The sequence below is a fragment of the Macaca nemestrina genome, chromosome 9 (assembly GCF_043159975.1).
Source record: "Macaca nemestrina isolate mMacNem1 chromosome 9, mMacNem.hap1, whole genome shotgun sequence".
NCBI classification, from domain to species: domain Eukaryota; kingdom Metazoa; phylum Chordata; class Mammalia; order Primates; family Cercopithecidae; genus Macaca; species Macaca nemestrina.
Window position 1 is genome coordinate 141,442,679 of NC_092133.1, and position 20,429 is coordinate 141,463,107.

General features: G+C 37.2%; 1 long non-coding RNA gene across 1 annotated transcript; it reads right to left on the reverse strand.

Moving 5' to 3' along the window:
- Positions 1–224: 224 nt before the first annotated feature.
- LOC139356143 (uncharacterized) lies at positions 225–20,013 on the reverse strand. The gene is made up of 3 exons (XR_011607547.1): positions 19,634–20,013; positions 3,049–3,277; positions 225–775 (listed from the first exon to the last, which is right to left on the reverse strand). It is a non-coding gene; the product is annotated as an uncharacterized lncRNA (long non-coding RNA).
- Positions 20,014–20,429: the final 416 nt, after the last annotated feature.

Here is a 20,429-nt window from a genome sequence, read left to right on the forward strand (position 1 = left end):
ACTGGAGGACCACCTTAGTGGAAGGGGGACAATCTGGGCCTCTGGCCTGCCATGTGCACAAGCATAACAATTGCTTTTGTTTAATGTGCAGATGGAATATTTGATCCATTTTAACCAGGCATTTGCATCTTGGTATCCTGTCTTCATTGCTAAGGTTTGTTTTAAGGCTTTAACTTCTATGATCCTCTAGTAAAATGATTGTATGGTTTTAGGGAAATTACAAAAACCAGTTGGGACAGTCCATTCTTGCTCTTTAGTGGTCCACAGAACGTTGGGCCAACTATGGCATGAAAGCTCTACATCAGGGGGCAACACTCCTGGTGGGCACTGGGGTCTTTATCGAAATCTCCCCAGATTAAATGGTCCTAGTTTACCAATGTCTAGTCTGAGGAGAGTCAGGAGGGAGAGAAGTACTTTTCTGAAGTAGAGAGCTGTCTTTGACTTGGCAAGTCCTCACAGGGTATAACAAGGCAAGCACTAAATGCAATAGTTTGAGGCAAAATTGACTTGGTTATATTAATAACTAGATGGTCAGCAACAGAACGGGGAAAGAAGAAAGAGTAATAGAATAGATGAAAAGAGTTAAATTTTTCTTAGCTTTAGTTTGGTAAGGTTTTCCCTGGGACTATGGCCCACGACTCTGGAGGGGGTGGCGTTTTCTTGACTCGGGTGTGATGAGTCCATCCCTTTTTTTGCTGTACGAACAGCAGTCTTGGTGGTTAGCAGCACAAGGTAGGGTCCTTCCCAGGCTGGCTCAAGTTTTTCTTCTTTCCACCTTTCGATGAGAACATGATCTTCAGGCTGGTGCTGGTTTACTGGAAATTCTAGGGGTGGTACATGTGCTAAAAGACTTTTAGTTTTTTGGGTTTTTTTTCCTTTGCAAGAAAGGAAAATGGAAGATAAACCAAGTATATAATTTTTAAGACCTTTTGTTTTAAATGTGGGGATCTTGGCAGTGAACTTTATAGTCCTTAGTGCCTTTTTACTGAGAAATTTCCTTCAGCACCTATTTTTATTAGTTTTTAAACCGAAGAAAACCAAACACCATTTTACATTTAACAATGCTTCTCGTATGATTTTTATACCAGATAAGCTAAATGTTATCTTTATATTAGTGTGTTATTAATGTTAAACCTAATTTTAATAAAACCTTATAGATGTATTTAATTTTTAATGTTTGACCTTAAGGTAAGATTTTATAGACTCTTTTTAACCTTTTATAATTTTTGCTAAAGAGGAGGTTGGTGCTTTAAGAAAAACCTGTTATGCTTTTACTTTAATGTCCAGTTCACAGAAAAACTGGATGATACTTCTTTAACTTTAGCTAATATGTTTACACACAGAATGTTCTTTACAATTAACATTTTAAACCTTGCTTAAACCTTCAAAACAGTAATTTTTAACTTTTTAATGTAGATAAAAATGTACATTCTTATGCCTCCTTATAATCCTTTTACCAAAGGTATATTTTGCTTTTCTTATACACCTCGCACATAAACTGATTTTTTTTTTCAATAGTTTTACATTCAGGAGGCCTAGTTACTTTTAAATTATACAACTTTTTTTGCATAAATTCTCCTTTATTGGCACACACTTTTTTATAACCTTTTATTTTTTCTTTCACGACTTTTACAGGCAATTTTTTTTTTTACATGCCTTAACTTTCTGACTTATTACAAACATTTGTTTCTTTAAACAACCAGTTAATTTATTTCAGGACAAGAATTTACCATGTAACACTCTTTTTATATAAATTCTGCCCCCCCTTTTTTTTTCTCCCCCCCCTTAGGATACTTCTGAACTGGTGAGTTGTGCTCACAATGAGGTTTCCTCTAAAAGTTACTTATCATTATTATTATTTTTTTTTACTTTTTTTTTGTTGTTGTCGTTGTTAGTAAAGCAGTTGCCACTACAGATTGAATGCATTTGGGCCATCCTTGGGTTACTAGGTTAAGGACTTTTTTTTTGATAGGAAGACCTCAGGGCTTTCAGGATACGCCCTTGTTTACACTGACAACAAAGTGGTGTTGGAGTGTTAGAGAGTTACGGAAATTATCAACTTCAATTATCAATTACAGGTTTTAAATTTACCTTGGCTTTTAAAAGAATAGGGTACACTTTTTATTTTTTAACTACTTGTATATCTCTCTTTCTCTCTCTCTTTGTCTGTCTCTCTTTGACTTTCCTTTTGCCTCTGTCTCTTCTTCTCTCTCTCTGCCTCTCTCTTTCTTTCTCTCTCTCTTCTTGACTCCCTCTTTGTCTGTCTCTTCCTCTCTCTCTTTGCCTCTTTTCCTCTCTGTCTCTTTCCTTTCTCTCTCTCTGCTGGTCTTTCTCTGCCAGCCGCTTATGCTGCTGTTCTCTCAACCACTGTGTGTTGGCGCTGGGGGTCTAAAACCGGCTGTAACCAAGTGTCTGTGTAGGGGAACTGGTCTGGGTTCCCTGGCTTGTATGTCACCTTGTGCTATACCTTTGAAATAAGGGACCTGTCCAGGCTTCCTTCTAATGATCAACCTACCTCTAATCCTGGCCAGTCTATTTTACACAAAGTTTTAAGATTTCCTGGTGTCACAGTACTCCATAGTCTCCCTTAAATCCTTTTTCTGAAAATTTTCAACATAGTTCCTAGTGGGGTGGGCTTACTTTGTGCCTCACCCATGTTTCCTCTAGACAAAACACCACGCTTACACCACACGCACACCACAAAACAAAGAACAGGTAAAAAGAGCACACACACACTTTTGTAGTTTACACCAAACCAAAATCAAAACCAAAATCAGAGTATCCAGAAATCCTAGCCAGGTCAAAACCAAAACCAAAGTATCAAGCAATCCAAGTCAAGTCAAAAACAAAAACCAAAGTGCCAGTACAGGCACACCGTGGGTGATCAGGCCACACTTCCACTCAAATGGAGTACCCAAGTTCCCAAGACCGGTCCTGTCAAGAAATTCAAACCAAGTCAAAACCAAAGTGCCAATAAAGGCACACCATGGGTGATCAGGCCACGCTTCCACTCAAACGGAGTGGGCAAGTTTCAAAGACTAGTCTTACCAAGTTTTAGATGTCCAGATTCCAAGTGCCTGTTCCTTCCCAGTGTTCAGCCACGGGGCCTGCCACACACTGCTCTGGCGAGGAGTCCCACCAGGGCAAATGCTTACCCTGGAGCGCTCTCAGGATCCATGTCGCTGGGGCTGGTCGGAGTCCCCCGCAGGGATGTTCCACAGGGCAGGCTTAAGCCACCTAAGGAGCTGCTTCAACCATCCGCCAATCACCTCGCTTCCTGGTCAGGGAACCAAGAAATGTAGCAGGATGAGCAGCAGACAAAACTCCTCAGACACCAAGTTAAAGAAGGAACGGGTTTATTTGGCTGGGGGCATTGGCAGAACTTCTGTCTCAAGAGCGGAGCCCCCCAGTGAGCAATTCCTGTCCCTTTTAAGGGCTCACAACTCTAAGGGGGTGCGTGTGAGAGGGTCATGATTGAGCAAGCAGGGGGTACCTGAGTGGGGGCTGCATGCACCGGTAATTAGATCGGAACAAAACAAGATAGGGATTTTCACAGTGCATTTCTATACAATGTCTGTAATCTATAGAAAACAGAACCAATTAGGTCAGGGATCGATCTTTAACTACCAGGCCCAGGGTGCGGCGCCGGGCTGTCTACCTGTGGATTTCATTTCTGCCTTTTAGTTTTTACTTCTTCTTTCTTTGGAGGCAGAAATTGGGCATAAGACGATATGAGGGGTGGTCTCCTCCCTTACTGTTATGTTACAGTATCTGTGGTGTTCCTCCGAGAACAACAGAGGCTGTCATTTGTGGGAAGGTGTGGCCACATGACTGACTTTAGCCAATGACGTTCAGGAATTGACATGTCTACTTCCAAGCGGAAGCTTTAGAAGCCAGAGTGTGATTGTCCACACTCTCTTTCCCTTTGCCGCACAGTACCTAATAATGTCATAGTGGCTGCTCCCATAGCCTGGGTACTTGAATACAAACTATAAAAAGCAAAATCCCCAGCCATAGCACCCCAGCCATGCTATCTTTTGAATAACATACTTACATCTGGAATGTTTCATCACTTAAGGAAACTTCAATTCGATTTTTATTTTTTATGTTTCATAAAAAAAGTAAAGTGCTCTACTGTATACAACATATTAATTCCTTCACCTTTCCCCTCATTCACAAATCAGTTTTACAGTTCCTACTCTCTTATTAAACCACTGAATTTGTGTTTGTTTTGAGATTTTTTTTTGTTATTATTGTTTTCTATTATAACCTTACCTGGATAATACTAAAGTGATGATGGAATAAAATTTAATTAAAAGCAGCAAGATTTGTGGGTTAGATGATGAGATTAGGAATAGATTTGAGAAATTAAATGTAGGTGATTACATTGGCAGTTGTCAGATTTATGGAGTTAGTTTCTCAAAATTGAAGTGTACATAGGTGGTATAAGTGGATGTTCACCAAAGTCATGGAAGTAGATGTAATTTTACTACTTTTCATTATGAAAAAATAAACAGTAGTGGAAAAGACTGTTGAGGACAGAACCCTGAAATACACCAACACTTACTGGGAATTTAGACTTTACCTTGAAGGACATTGTTTGTCATCAAAGGATTTAAATAGAAAAATGACATGATCAGAGTTACTGATCTGTCCGCAGCTGAGATAAGCCACTCCCTAGCTGAGATAATTGACTAAGAATAAGAATAAACCGGTCATTAATAAATCTCTAGATTCTTTGGTTTAAGTACATATTTTTCCAGAAATTGTATCTTTGAATACACATGTTGCTCTTGAACATGTTCTCCTTTGGCTACTCTAAAATTACGCCTTAAGCAAATAGTCAGTGTTTGCTTTTGTAGTTCCTACTATATATCTGATATAATTCTTGGTTTCATGACTCCTGAACAGACCCAGAGGAGATACATGTTTTTGAAGGGAAAACAACTCTAAGAACTGCATGTGACTGAAACTAGCATGGGTGTTCTACAGAATACCTCAGAATACATCATCTTATCCTCAGCAATAGCACAGTGCTAAACAAATAAAGGACACAAAGGTGAATAAGTTGCAACTGCTAACCTCAAAATAATTAGAATCAAGAGAGAGGCTGGGACAAAATTGCTGTGAAGATATTTAGTTTTTAAAAAAAAATACCTTATTCAAGACTGGTAGGTAATGCCAAAAGGCCACATGGTGCTATCTTTTGAATAACTTACTTATGTCTGGAATGTTTTATCACTTAAGGAAACTTCAATTAGATTTTCATTTTTTATGTTTCATAAAAAAAGTAAAGTGCTCTGCTCTATACAAAATTTTAATTCCTCCATATTTCCCCTCATTCACAAATCAGTTTTATAGTCCTTACTCTCTTATTAAACTATGTCTAGATGCTAAATTCCAGTAAGAATATATTATCTGCAATGTTTCACTACTTAGCAGTGAAAAATACTAGCAATGGCCAAAGATTCTATTTTGCATTACCCACATAATACAGTAAATTATTTGAGCCTGGGTCAGAAAATACTTTTCATAGTTTAGTCATCCAGTTAATAGTGAAAAGATTAAGCATATATTTTGAAAGTCAAAAATAATACTATATCAATTGACCTATCATAGCCTGCTGACTCATGGAAGGGTTAGAGGAAATAGACTGTCTGTTATTTGGATGCATAGACACAACAGGTAACAAAAAGGAAGGCCAGATAATATCTCACAAATGGCATAGGAAGGATTTTAACACTAGGGAAGGTTCTTTAAAATAAATGGGTGACTGCAGAATACACCAGATAGACTGTTGACCTTGTCTGAGTAAATACAGAAGGGGAAAAAAAGAAAAAAAGACACACAAACTATATAGAATGACCTCAAGTTGAATAAAACAGGAAATCCTCTTAGCTGAAATTGCCCTGTAATTTCTGTTTGAGTGGAGCAAAAGAAAGATTTCTATTTCATACTTTATTTTTTATTTCCAATTTATAACAATCTAATTCCATTTTAAATTAATGCAGCTACAATAATATTTTTCGGGCTGCCTGTTCTATCTTCTGAACAGGTTATGGGTCTGTCACATAAAATGTTATTTTTACTATAGTTTCTTCTTCTATGTAGTTATAATATAGTTTTTGGAATAATCTACAAATAGTAGCAGTTTTCTGTCAATTAAAACTCTGTGATTATCACTAATTTTATTCTAAATTGAATCTAGTATTTGGCCTGCATATGTATTTGAATCAGAATACAAAACAGTGAAATTATGAAAAATAGAAAGAAAATAACTGAAATAAATATAATGAGTCTGAACATGTACTAATGCAATATATTATATTACTACATAGCAACAACTTTTTTCAGTTAAATCCTACATTTAAAAATTAAGAATATTACAGCTGTATCTTTTGCAAGTAGTGTAGCTACCTTTTTTCTAAATTTCATTATCTGGTAAGTGCTAATAATAACAAAATTGAGTATGTAGAATTAATTTATCATCATCAAGTAAGATAATTTGATTGTAACCCAAGAAGTATATTGTCCTGAACTAGATGCGAAGAAGCACATATTTTTATATAACACTATTGTTATATCATCAAACACATTAAAATTCTTATTGTGTAACCTGGAAATTCTTAAAGGCCGATTGATTTTCAATGACAATGTTAAACATATGTCTCTGAAAGGAATTTCTTAAATATAAGAGAATAAAACAATAAAACTTGCTAATCATAAATTAATATTTTATTTCCAAAATCCTGAAAATATAAATGTAAGATACAGCATAACTATCTAATGACAAACATGTTTAAAAATTCAAGATCTGTTGTATTGATATGGGTTGGCTGTGTCCTCACCCAAATCTCACCTTGAATTGTAAGAACCCCCATGTGTCAAGCAGGGGGCCAGGTGGAGATAACTGAATAATGGGGGCAGTTTCCTCCATACTAGTCTTATGACAGTGAGTAAGGCTCATGAGATCTGATGGCTTTATTTATTTTTATTTTTTATTATACTTTAAGTTCTAGGGTACATGTGCACAGCATGCAAGTTTGTTACATAGGTATACATCTGCCATGTTGGTTTGCTGCACCCATCAACTCATCATTTACATTAGGTTTTTCTCCTAATGCTATCCCTCCTCCAGCCCCCACCCTCTGACAGGCCCTGGTGTGTGATGTTCCCCGCCCTGTGTCCAAGTGTGCTCATTGTTCATTTCCCATCTATGAGTGAGAACATGTGGTGTTTGATTTTCCGTCCTTGTGATAGTTTGCTGAGAATGATGGTTTCCATCTTCATCCACATCCCTGCAAAGCACATGAACTCATCCTTTTTTATGGTTGCATAGTATTCTATGGTGTATATGTGCCACAATTTCTTAATCCAGTCTATCATTGATGAACATTTTGGTTGGTTCCAAGTCTTTGCTATCGTGAACAATGCCACAATAAACATATGTGTGCATGTGTCTTTACAGTAGAATGATTTATAATCCTTTGGGTATATACCCAGTAATGGGATTGTTGGTTCTACATCCTTGAGGAATCTCCACACTGCCTTCCACAATGGTAGAACTAATTTACACTCCCACCAACAGTGTAAAAGTGTTCCTATTTCTCCAAATCCTCTCCAGCATTTGTTTCCTGACTTTTTAATGATCACCATTCTAACCAGTGTGAGATGGTGTCTCATTGTGGTTTTGATTTGCATTTCTCTGATGACCAGTGATGATGAGCATTTTTTCATGTGTCTGTTGGCTGTACAAATGTCTTCTTTTGAGAAGTGTCTGTTCATATCCTTTGCTCACTTTTAGATGACATTGTTTGTTTTTTTCTTGTAAATTTGTTTAAGTTCTTTGTGGATTCTGGATATTAGCCTTTTGTCAGATGAGTAGATTGCAAAAATTATCTCCCATTCTGCAGGTTGCCTGTTCACTCTGATGGTAGTTTCTTTTGCCATGCAGAAGCTCTTTAGTTTAATTAGATCCCATTTGTCTATTTTGGCTTTTGTTGCCATTGCTTTTGGTGTTTTAGTCATGAAGTCATTACTCATGCCTATGTCCTGAATGGTATTGCCTAGGTTTTCTTCTAGGGTTTCTATGGTTTTAGGTCTAACATTTAAGTCTTTAATCCATCTTGAATTAATTTTTGTATAAGGTGTAAGAAAGGGATCCAGTTTCAGTTTTCTACTTACGGCTAGCCAGTTTTCCCAGCACCATTTATTAAATAGGGAATCCTTTTCCTATTTCCTGTTTTTATCAGGTTTGTCAAAGATCAGATGGTCGTAGACATGTGGTGTTATTTCTGAGGCCTCTGTTCCGTTCCATTGGTCTATATCTCTGTTTTGGTACCAGTACCATGCTGTTTTTTGTTACTGTAGCCTTGTAGTATAGTTTGAAGTCAGGTAGCATGATGCCTCCAGCTTTGTTCTTTTTGTTTAGAATTGTCTTGGCAATGTAGGCTATTTTTGGTTTCATATGAACTTTAAAGTAGTTTTTTCCAATTCTGTGAAGAAAGTCATTGGTAGTTTGGTGGGGATGGTATTGAATCTATAAATTAATTACCTTGGGCAGTATGGCCATTTTCATGATTTTGATTCTTCCTATCCGTGAGCATGGAATGTTCTTCCATTTGCTTGTGTCTTCTTTTATTTCGTTGAGCAGTGGTTTGTAGTTCTCCTTGAAGACGTCCTTCCCTTGTAAACTAGATTCCTAGGTATTTTATTTTACTCTCTTTGTAGCAGTTGTCAATGGGAGTTCACTCACGATTTGGCTCTCTCTTTTTCTGTTATTGGTGTATAGGAATGCTTGTGATTTTTGCACATTGATTTTGTACCCTGAGACTGCTGAAGTTGCTTATCTGCTCGAGGAAATTTGGGACTGAGATGATGGGTTTTCTAAATATACAATTATGTCATCTGCAAACAGAGACAATTTGACTTCCTCTTTTCCTAATTGAATACCCTTTATTTCTTTCTCTTTGATTGCCCTGGCCAGAACTTCCAGAACCAATGACAAAAACCACATGATTATCTCAATAGATGCAGAAAAGGCCTTTGACAAAATTCAACAGTCCTTCATGCTAAAAACTCTCAATAAACTACGTATTGATGGAACATATCTCAGAATAATAAGAGCTCTTTATGACAAACCCACAGCCAGTATCATACTGAATGGGTGAAAACTGGAAGCATTCCCTTTGAAAACTGGCACAACGTTGCCCTCTCTCACCACTCCTGATCTGATGGTTTTATAAATGGGAATTCTGCTGCACAAGTTGTCTTTTGCCTGCCATGACGTAAGACGTGCCTTTGTTCCTCCTTTGTCTTCCACCATGATGGTGAGGCCTCCCCAACCATGTGGAATTGTGAGTCCATTAAACCTCTTCTTCTTTATAAATCACCTAGTCTTGGGTATCTATTTATTAGCAGCATGAGAACAGACTAATTGGTACTGGTAGAGTGGGATGCTGCAGTAAAGATACCTGAAAATGTGGAAGCAACTTTGCAACTGGGTAACAGGCAGAGGTTGGAACAGTGAGGAGGACTCAGAAGAAGACAAGAAGATGTGGAAAAGTTTGGGACTTCCTGGAGACTTGTTGAATGGCTTTGACCAAAATGATGATAGTGATATAGGCAATACAATCAAGACTGAGATGGTCTCAGATGGAGATGAGGAACTTGTTGGGACCTGGAGCAAAGATGACTCTTGTCATATTTTAGCAAAGAGACTGGTGTCATTTTGCCCCTGCCCTATAGATTTGTGAAACTTCGAACTTGAGAGAGATGATTTAGGGCGTGAGCCGGAAGAAATTTCTAAGTAGCAAAGTGTTAAAGAGGTGACTACGGTGCTATGAAAAGCATTTCATTTTATGTATTCACAAATATATGGTTTTGAATTGGAACGTACGTTAAAAAGGAAAGCAGAGCATAGAAGTTTGAAAAATTTTCAGCCTGATGATGTGATAGAAAAGAAAAACCCATTGTCTGTGGAAAAACTTCAAGCAGGCTGCAGAAATTTGCATAAGTAACAAGGATCCAAATGTTAATCCCCAAGACAATGGGGAAAACGTTTCCAGGGCATGTCAGAGATCTTCATGTCAACCCCTTCCATTATAGGCTCAGAGGCACAGGAGGAAAAATTGGTTTTGTGGATCAGGTCCAGGGATCAGTAGGTCAGGCCCTGCTCTCTGCATCCTAGGAACTTGGTGTCCTGTGTCTCAGCCACTCCAGCCATAGCTAAAAGGGACCAAGGTACAGCTCCTGCCATGGCTTCGGGGTGTAAGTCCCAGCCTTTGCAGCTTCCATGTGATATTGAGTCTGCTGGTGCACTGAAGTCAAGAATTGAGGTTTGCAAACCTCTGCCTAGATTTCAGAGGCTGTGTGGAAATCCCTGGATGTCTAAGCAGAAGTTTGCTGCAGGGGTGGGACCCCCGTGGAGAACTTCTGCTAGGGCAGTGCAAAAGGAAACTGTGGGGTTGGAGCCCACACACAGAGTCCCCAATGAGGCACTGCCTAGTGGAGCTGTGAGAAGAGGGCTATTGTCTTCCAGACCCCAGAACAGTAGATCCATCAACAGTTTATACAGTGCACCTAAAAAAGCTGCAGACAATCAGTGTCAGCTCATGAAAGTAACCAGAAGCTGGGGCTGTATGCTGCAAAGACACAGGGACAGAGCTGCCCGTGGCCATGGGAGCCCACCTCTTATAACAGTGTAACCTGGATTTGTGACACGGAGTGAAAAGAGATCATTTTGGAGCTCTAACATTTGGCTGCCCCACTTGATTTCAGACTTGCATGGGGTCTGTAGCCCCTTTGTTTTGGCTAATTTCTCCCATTTAAAAAGAGTGTATTTACTCAATGCCTGGATCCCCATTCTATCTAGGAAGTAACTAACTTGCTTTTTATTGTACAAGCTCATAGGTGGAAGGGACTTGCCTTGTCTCAGATGAAACTTTGGACTATGGACTTCTGAGTTCATGCTGAAATGAGTTAAGATTTTGGGGGACTGTTGGGAGGGCATGATTGGTTTTGAAATGTGAGAACATGAGATTTGGGTGGGGCCAGGGGCACAATTATATGATTTGGCTATGTCTCTACCCAAATCTCACCTCGAATTGTAATAATGCCAACATGTCAAGGGCAGGGCCAGGTGAAGGTAATTGAATCATGGGGTAGTTTCCTTCATACTGTTCTTAAGGTAGTGAATAAGGCTCATGAGATCTGATGGTTTTATGAATGGGAGTTCCCCTACACGAGCTCTGTCTTGCCTGTCATCCTGCAAAGCTTGCCTTTGCTCCTCCTTTGCCTTCTGTCATGATTGTGAGGCCTCCCCAGCCATGTGGAACTCTGAGTCCATTAAACCTCTTTTTCTTTATAAATTACCTAGTCTCAGGTATGTCTTTATTGGCAGCGTGAGAACAGACTAATATACCTATTTACTTAATTAATTTTCAATTACAATACTTATATTAATATTCAACATTATTTTAACCAACTCAATGCTTTGAAAATCCTATAATGAACTTACATTTTAAGACAGTTCTGTTCACCTTTGTCTTGAAAAGCATTTTATTTTCAACTCGAACTTTAAAACTATTAGAAGAAAGGCCAGTACTTTTCCTATGCCTCTATTTATTATACTGCCACCTGTGTTTCTGTTTGCTCTTTTCAGATCTGAGACTTCCTAATACTAACCAAACATGCACAGATATATATGAGTTTCCAGTTATTCCAACACTTTTGAATTCTTGTTTCTTCTATAAACCTTAACAGAAATCCTTCAGCAAATGCTTTTGACACTCTTCTAAACATGATGTGTTTCTCTTTCAGCATGATCATCAGATTTCGATTCACTGGTTTAAATCTCTATTTTCACTATAGGCTGAAAGGGGACAGAGACCACATCTTTGTTATTCCCCGATATGTCTGCAATACCTAGATCATGCCTATCTCATAGTAGATGCACACTGAGTTAAACAAGTGGTGATGATAACTCGTACAGTTAGAGTTTACCAAATGTGGAATTGACTAGTAAATTCGGGATTCTATAATTTTTGTGAATTTCACTGTCAGCTCAGTAATTATCATTTTTCATTAGATTGCTAATGTAAAAAGCAAAAATATAAAATGAATTCTCTCTAATCCAAATATCTCTTCTTGACAGAACGACTGACTGAGATTCTAATTTTTTTACAGTGAAAAACTTAATGAGGGCTGAGAAAAACAGTGCAAAGAGAAAAATGAGTCTCCTTGGATATTTCCTTTCTTTGCCCAATGTTCGGTTTCCTTCCTCAATTTTTGCATTTTCAGTAGTTTATTCTTTTGGATGTCTTGGCTGTAGTTTGATAATATTTATGATCACTTTCATTATTCACTGAGATATTTAGACTATATAATATGAACATCGGAAATTTCTCCTTTTTTTTTTTTTTTTGAGACGAAGTCTTGCTCTGTCACCCAGGCTGGAGTGCAAAGGCACAATCTCGGCTCACTGCAACCTCTGCCTCCCGGGTTCAAGTGATTCTCCTGTCTCAGTCTCCCAAGTAGCTGGGATTACAGGCACCCGCTAGCATGCCCAGCTAATTTTTGCATTTTTTAGTAGAGATGGGGTTTTACCATGTTGGTCAGGCTGGTCTCGAATTCCTGACCGCAGGTGATCCACCCACCTCGCCTCCCAAAGTATTGGGATTACAGGCATGAGCCACTGCGTCTGGCCTGTTTTTTAACCCTTCAACTATATAACTTAGCTCCAAGTCTGAAAATCAAGAAATAAATTAGTGTAAATGTAGTTTTTAAATTAATTATGAAACTCTTCATTGAGCAGAATCTTTTAAATTTATTTTAAATTGAGTTAGTATGTGTTCATAATTAATGAATTCTAGTAATATTGGGAAAACTGATGGTCATACACTGAAATGGATGTTGTCTGTAGTGAGTTGTTTTATTCATAAATGCATATTTATGTGTCCTACCTAGTTAACATCACTTCATAACCTGATATTTATAAACAATCAACAAGTGAGTACTTTATGTTTTGTCTCTGTGTTCCCAGAACATTTATTTACTTAACTGATATAGTCAGTTTCTTCAAGGGCTTATGTCACATATGAAGGTACTAAAAAACAATTAGTCTTGGAAAAACATAAGGAGTACATAATTTAGCTTGGCTCAACAAGAAGGTTTTGATATATTAAGAGGTCCTGGTGCATGCAGAACCCATTATTAGAGTTAAACACAGGTTAATAATCAAAGTTTTGGTGTGGGGTTGATCTATTAAGTTTTTAACTAGCAACATCCTGTTTATGTACATTAAGTTTCTATCATGCATAGAATATAAACTAATGTTTATAAAAAGTAAATAAACAAGTGAGTAAATAAAGTCAGTACTCTAAGTGGTCACACAAATCTCTCGAGTGAATGTGTGTATTTAGCTCTTTAGCTGATATTTTTATCATTGTTTGCTTCATATTCAGTGTTCCTAAATAAGCTACACAGCTTGGGAAATTTAAGAAGAAAGTACTTGAGAGAACCAGTAAGAAGAATAGTTGTAAATGTTTTTGAAAGCAAAGGCCAAAGCTCTAACTAATAGATTCTCAGTGTAAAGAAGTATTTGAATAAATGTAAGATATAGCATATAGCATATCTGTAATTATTAGTACACAAAATTATTGCATAACCATTGGCATTAAATCATTACATTTAAAAAGTTACCTTGACATATTTTTATGTAAGAGCTCTAAATATTCACATTCAATTTTTCTTCTACAGACTATCAATTAAGTCTTCGGCCATCTATAACTTCTAGCTGCTATTAACTTCTTATGTTGCGAATGCAATGTCTAAAACCCATTGCCATGTGGTAAATTAGAAAGAAAAGTGATGTTTTATTTGAGGAAATTATTGATATTTGCTTTTATATTACTTTTTAGCATGTTTAGCCCAATTGTACATGGTGTTCTTGTTAAGTTATCCAGATTTTGGAATTGTAAACGGTGTGATAATCATCTTGGAACATCTCAATAATCTTACAAAAATAAGGACCTTGGTCTGGAAGCCCTAAGATATTTTATGCAAAAGAGGTATTATCAAAGGCAATGACAAACAACTACAGAAAGGCAAGTCTTGCATAAAAATAGGCATCATCCATCATTACAATAGAACTACTGAACACCTACCGAGTTCCTGATAAGCAGTATTATAACAATTAAATAACCTTAGTCATTCTAGGGCTTCCTTACATAGATGCTAATTGCTAAATATTTGGTTAACTGGAAAATGGAGAAGTTCAATTAATGAATATTTACTGAGTACCTACTACGTATCCAGCAGTGTGGTGCAGAAATCAAGACAAGAATTAAGCCTGTAACTCACAAGCAAAATGTGTACTCACGATCTAAAAAGCACATGTGTTCCGCCTCTCATTCACTTCTGGGAAATAAAACAGTGTCTAAAACTACTCTAGAAGTCCAGGGTAGTACACTAGGGAAATGTCCTAAATAATATTGTCTCTGTGGAACCCACTTCTTGCTCTGGATTTTTCCAAGAAGTAAATAAGTTGACCCACAAAATTAGATAGACTGTGGGTGTTTTCACACGCTTAAGGAAACATCAAACTTCATAGAAAATGTGGATGTTGACAAGAAATTAGGGAATATCTGTTTTATTCCTCTGTAAGTATTTAACAAAAAAAAAGTGCCAGAAATAAATTTATAAATGTGGTCAGTTAATGGTAGACTAGAACAAGTCCAGGGCTCCAAATGTCCAGTTCAGAACTCTTTCTGTAAGAAGTGTTCCGGTAAGAGTGACTCCATCTTGAGTGAGGTAGGCTAGGAAATTGAGGCTGCGACTTGCTAGGCTGCATTCCCAGAAAGTTAGGTATTCTTAGCCTCTAGACGTTTATGGCTAAGGGAACAGATTGATAATGTTTACTAAACATACCCAGACTTGGAGTGTCCAGATATCCCAATATCTTGAGAACAAAGACATTCCTAATTTTTCTTTAAAGATAATAATATTGATTCTTGCAAAATGTAGTAATTAAGAAAATCAATCTTTTATCACAAGCCCTTGTAGCAACGCACATCCCCTGTGATCTTTTTTAAATTATATATATACAAGTACTGTACCTAGAGTGGACGCATTCCTCCTCTTACTTTCAGGAACACCCTACTCTGTCTCTGGAGTAGCTGTTCTTTCACCACTTTACTTTCTTAATAAACTTGCTTTCGCTTTGCACTGTGGACTCGTCCTCAATTCTTTCCTGTGCGAGATCCAGACACCTCTCTTGGGGTTTGGATCCAGACCCCTTTCCTGTAACATTTCTACCAAAATACATCAGCTGTTTCCCAGTCTTATACCTAAATTAGGCTAACATTGAAAGTAAGATTAAAACAGTTATAAGATGGCATTACATGGTTGCTAATTAGTCAAACATGAATAGGTTCTAGAAGTAGCTCTTAAGCCCCAGGAATACAGTGAGCAAACATTTTCGGTATTCCTTGAATTCATTAATGACCTTAGAACTGTTACCTCTCAATGACTATACTATTGAATAACATACTTATGGCTATAAAGAATCAAAATTACAGAACAAATAGAAATATGGTTTTTAGGATGAGGCAGGCAGATCGTTTGAGCTCAGGAGCTTGAGACCAGCCTGGGCAACATGGCAAAACCCCATCTCTACAAAAAATACAAACATTAGCCAGGACTGACAGCACATGCCTTTGGTCCCAGCTACTTGGGAGGCAGGCTGTAGTGAGCCGAGATTCACACCACTGCACTCCAACCCGGGTGACACAGTAAGACCCTGTCTCAAGAAAAAAAAGAAAGAAAGAAAAAAAAGAAAGAAAGAAAAGAAATATATTTTTTATAGAACAGACTTTTAACTGATTTTTTCTTCCTAATTTGTTTTCTCATGTTTCTGACAATGATTTAAAATCAATCTACTGAATAGGTTACAGTGAAATATCAATGAGGGTTCTGTCTTCATCTGCCCCTGCTCTATTTCAGGGCAGACATTTTCGTTTTTGTGTTCTACCACTTTTCTTCAGTCTTAAGAACAGGGAATTTGTGAGTGATTTTGCCATGTTATTCCTTTATATGATATTAGGACTTATATTTTTGTAGTTATTCCTCAGATTACTATAGATTTCATTAATTGCTCTGAAGAACAATTCAAAACAGCATGGTTGACAAATGGGAATTTTCTCTACACCTAAAAAAATAGATTCATCATTATCAGAGGTCTTCTTTGCAGACTATTCAACTATGAAGAGAGAGAGAAAAAATAATCCTTTGACTTCTCTCTTAAATCTCAATATTTGCAAATCGCAAAGTTTCAATTTCATAGAGAAAATGAGAAAATATTATTAACTTAGTTTGTATCCTCTGTTTCCTACGAAGAAATTGCAATTAATCTAGTTTCAGAAGTTTAGATACAACTCATTCATATAGAGGCACTACAAATTTAAATTACAAAAAAAGCAAATTTGCAGTGTAAGTCTTACGAAATTGTTAACAGTGTCCCTATTTTCTACCGCATATAATGCATCACAAAATGTAGAAGCAATGACTAAGTCAGTATGGTCAGAAACATTTTCCAAGTTGATTGTAAATGTTATGTCTGAGTAAACAGGTATTGTACTGAAACACACAGTGGAAAGGAGAAAAAAAATGACTCTGATACATGGTTTTATATAATTGCTTAAATAGTTAAAACAAAATACAATTATGTGTGTATATAGATGTATCATGCATACTATAAAAAGTAAAATAGCTTAAATATTCACAGAAATATCAGTGTCTGCTATTTTTAAAGAAGCAAAAAAACCTATAGTTCACATTAAGAACTATTTAAGATTTAAGACAATATTTTACATTATGATACAAAACGAACCAAAAAAATTTGTTGGGCCATTTTACTGGTTGTTTGTCTACATCCTCAAGCCCATGTGTATAATATTTACTTTTTTTCTGATATGTAGAGAAATGTACTCTAATTTTTGAAAATTTCAGACACACAGAAAGATAGAAAACAACATTTTATTTCCTTTTTTAATGCCTTTTCATACCTTATCTGCACAATTCCGTTTTAACTTCTGAATATTATGTTATAGAAAGAAATCCACATTTCATTAAACTTCTTTGAGAAATGAATTTCAAGTGTTAGCATAATATTTCATTAAAATATTTATGGTTATGTAGATTCTCCAATATTTTAAAGGTTACTATGTATTTTTATTAATTTCATGAATTAATTATTTCTCTAATTTAGCTTCCAAGCAGGAAGTTAACGATTTGTGGAGTACCAACATTGATGGCTTCCAATAAGTACTGAAGGAAGGGTTAAGTGCTGCCTAAACGACCCCTTAGTTAATTATCCCCATATCTTTAATAAGTGACTCAGTGCTCCCAAATGTCTATGATGAGAGAATGTTCATGGAGCCAATGGAGGGTACTAACCTCTGGACTTCACACAAAGCAGTTAAACATTATAGTATGTACAAGGCTTTCTCAGCTGATATCTGAGGAAACCAAAATCACAGTTACATATGTACTATTGGTTGAGTTCCTAAAATGTGTCAAATCAATATATACAAAACTACACACACACACACACACACACACATTTTCTTAAGCCATTACTGAAACTCTGCAAACTCAAAGAAAAGCTGGTGTTATTGAAAAGATGGCAACCCTGTGCCCTGATCCAGGAGGTAGAAAGTAAGGGAGAACATAAGGGATTCCTGTCACCTTTCTCAGTGGAGGGACTCTTCTAGTTCGTGAAATAAAGTATTACTAGACCACCAGAGCTTTGTTGTTGTTTATTCCCCTCAATTTAGTTGCATTGACTAATATTTCATGGAATGTCTCTTGCACTCTGATTATAGGCTATCTTTGGATTTTTTTGTTTTCAGAACCACGTATTTGTCATTCAGCCATTTCTTTCTTTAAAAAACATTTTATTTGCAAGGAGGATTAGTCTTTATCAATATCTGCCAGACAAGTGTTATTTCAATGTTGATAGTCAAATGCGTCCTTTAGCTTTTTTCCTACTTTTTCAAAATTATGGTAAAACACACATAATAGAACATTTACCATCTTAGCCATTTTTAAGTGGATAATTTAGTGGTATTAATTACATTCATAATGCTAAGGAACTGTCACTACGGTCCATTCTTTAAGTTTTACTACCCTTATATAAAAGCAGTTAGAATGTATGTGAATTATGAGTTCCCTCTGGGGGAAAAGTTTTTAAAATGCACTCTGTGTTAGTAAGCAAATCACTTCATTGTAGTGTGGTCAAGATACAACTCAAATCAATGCCATTTTATTGATTGCTTTGATGTAGCTATGCAATGACAGAAGTCAAAGGAGAAAATGTTGTCTATTAAAAAAATACACCTAGTTTTGTTTTCCCAGAAACTAACACCAATTCCAAAGTTTTTTCAATAATACATTTTTTCTTTAAAAGGGGAGAGGTTTGTATAGTTGGTTTTTTGTTTGTTTGTTTGTTTGTTTGTTTGAGACAGGGTCTCCCTCTGTCATACAGGCTGGAGTACAGTGGCACAATCAACCTAGACCTCTCAGGCTCAAGAGATCCTCCCTTGACTCACCCACTCAGTAGCTGGGAATATAGGCACACACGACCATGTCCAGCTAATTTTTTTGTTTTTCTTTTTTGTAGAGACACGGTCTCAGTATGTTGCTCAGGCTAGTCTCCAACTCTTGGGATCACATGATACCCCCACCTTGACCACCCAAATTACTGGGATTATAGGTGTGAGCCACCGTGCCTGGTCTGTATACTTGAAATATTTTTATCCAACTCAGTATTATTACAGAAAAGGAAATACCAGATATTGAATAGTAAATGCATTTACAATGATCTAGAAGATGGGGAAAAACCTTCCAGAAACAATATATCTAAGCACTTGTTATATGTGATATAATTGCATTTTTTAAAAGTCACCCTGCTTCTGAATAAAATTATGTTGAATACTATAAACATGTGACTACTGAGGGTTCTTATACACTACTTTTGTTCTAGCTGATGACTACTAAATATTCAGAGATAATGAAATACATCATACTTTTATTCAATATCAATTCAAATAACGTTATTACTGAAAAACAAAACTATCAGCTCATGGTGCTGTATGAAGATTTCGCATTCCTTTGGCTTTGCTAAAACTTTGCAGATCTACTTCCTTCTATAGGGGTTTTCAAAATAAAACAGAAGTATTCTTATTTGCTTTCTATGAGATTCCTGTGTCATGTAGGGGTTAAAAACACATCTTTCAGGACAAAAATAATTAACTTACTTATCCTTTACCTATTCAGGTTTAAACATTATTAATTAGATAAGTACTTTAGCAGTAAATATATGGGAATATCTGTATGTGCAATTGAGGAAAAGAGAGGAAAAAGGGGCAGCACAATTTTGGAACTTCCAAAATTCTCACGTAAAATTAGACAGAGCACCTAGATGGCAAAAGTAACAATACATGTAAAATATTTCCAACTAAAATAGGTGGCAAGGAATACCACAAACCCAAAACACACTGCCATCAACATCTGTATCTTGTAGGCACCTGTAAGGGAGGAAGTAGAGAAGCAATGGCGTTTCCGATGAACTCACGTTAGCCAGCCGGTACCCGGTGTGAGGAATGCCTGCTCCTGAGAATGGCAGTTGAAGCTGGAAGAAATATTTCCCACTTGACTGGCAGGAGAGTAAAAGCAGTGGGTGGCAAAGCCCTAAAGGACTTCTGTGAACTCTCCAAACTGATCTCCAGCGTCTCCTTTCAGGAGAGGATCCCACAGGAATGGAACTGCCGGGCGCGGCCCCTCACGCCTGTCATCCCAGCACTTTGGGAGGCGGAGGCGGGCGGGTCACGAGGTCAGGAGATCGAGACCATCCTGGCGAACACGGTGAAACCCCGTCTCTACTAAAAACACAAAAAACTAGCCGGGCGAGGTGGCGGCGCCTGTAGTCCCAGCTACTCCGGAGGCTGAGGCAGGAGAATGGCGGGAACCCGGGGGCGGAGCTTGCAGTGAGCCAAGATGGCGCCGCTCACTCCAGCCTGGGCCACAGAGCGAGACTCCGTCTCAAAAAAAAAAAAAAAAAAAGCACAAGTACTAACAAGAGATGAATAAACGAGAAAACCCAGAAACAATATTGTTCCAGTTAAAAATAGAAGACAAAAATAGGAAACGCTCAGGAATCTTAGAAAGCAAGATGCCGTATTTTTAATACTACGTGCAAAACGAGAGAGCAAGGAGATATGTGAAATTAACTAAGATTTTGGAACCAAGTGTCTTCTAAAAACTCAAGCCTGAAACTCCCCTATTAGGAGACACTTTCAAATCTTTGATGTATGATTTGTAGTTTCAGATCTGTTTCTTCTCTCCCTCTCTTCTCTGGAGTGGTCATTTTG